Source organism: Arachis ipaensis, chromosome B10 (assembly GCF_059453495.1).
Source record: "Arachis ipaensis isolate K30076 ecotype BB chromosome B10, ASM5945349v1, whole genome shotgun sequence".
Classification (NCBI taxonomy): domain Eukaryota; kingdom Viridiplantae; phylum Streptophyta; class Magnoliopsida; order Fabales; family Fabaceae; genus Arachis; species Arachis ipaensis.
The window spans coordinates 42,325,219-42,325,942 of NC_142435.1; the positions used below are offsets into that span (position 1 = coordinate 42,325,219).

Sequence of the window (724 nt, forward strand, 5' to 3'; positions counted from 1 at the left end):
TGCTGGGTAATGAGCTTGTTTTGGGCCAACAGAGCATCTACATTGTTTAGCTCCATTACTCCTCTTGTGTTCCCTCTTTCGAAAGCATAGAAGTAGTCGTTCTCTGCTACTGTTTCAATAACATCTATGGCTTCCTCAATGGTCTTCTTCTTGTTCAAAGATCCTCCAGATGAATGGTCTACGGCCTTCTTTGACTCATAAGAGAGCCCTTCATAGAAAATGTGCAGCTGCACCCATTCGTTGAACATGTCAGGCGGACACCTCCTTGTTAAGTCCTTGAACCTCTCCCATGCTTCATATAGAGTCTCACCATCTTGTTGCCTGAAATTTTGGACCTCAGCTCTCAGCCTATTGATTCGTTGAGGAGGGTAAAATCTTGCTAAGAATTTGTTCACCACGTCTTCCCAAGTTATCAAGCTTTCCCTTGGGAAAGATTCCAGCCATTTGGCTGCCTTGTCCCTGAGTGAGAATGGAAATAAGAGTAGTCTATAGGCGTCAGGATGAACACCATTAGACTTCACTGTGTCACATATTCTCAGGAAGGTGGTTAAATGTTGATTGGGGTCTTCTTAAACACTTCCTCCAAACGAACAGTTGTTCTGAACAAGGGTGATGAGCTGTGGTTTAAGTTCGAAGTTGTTGGCATGGATTGTTGGCTTTTGGATGCTACTTCCACAATTGCCTGGGTTTGGATTGATGTAAGAGCCCAAAACTCTTCTATCCT

The 724-nt window shown here is 43.8% G+C and overlaps 1 non-coding gene across 1 annotated transcript; it reads left to right on the top strand.

The window, feature by feature from the left end:
- The first annotated feature begins 246 nt into the window (after positions 1 to 246).
- On the top strand, positions 247 to 350 carry LOC148579829 (small nucleolar RNA R71). The gene has a single exon (XR_015898995.1). It is a non-coding gene; the product is annotated as a small nucleolar RNA R71 (small nucleolar RNA).
- The last annotated feature ends 374 nt before the right edge of the window (positions 351 to 724 follow it).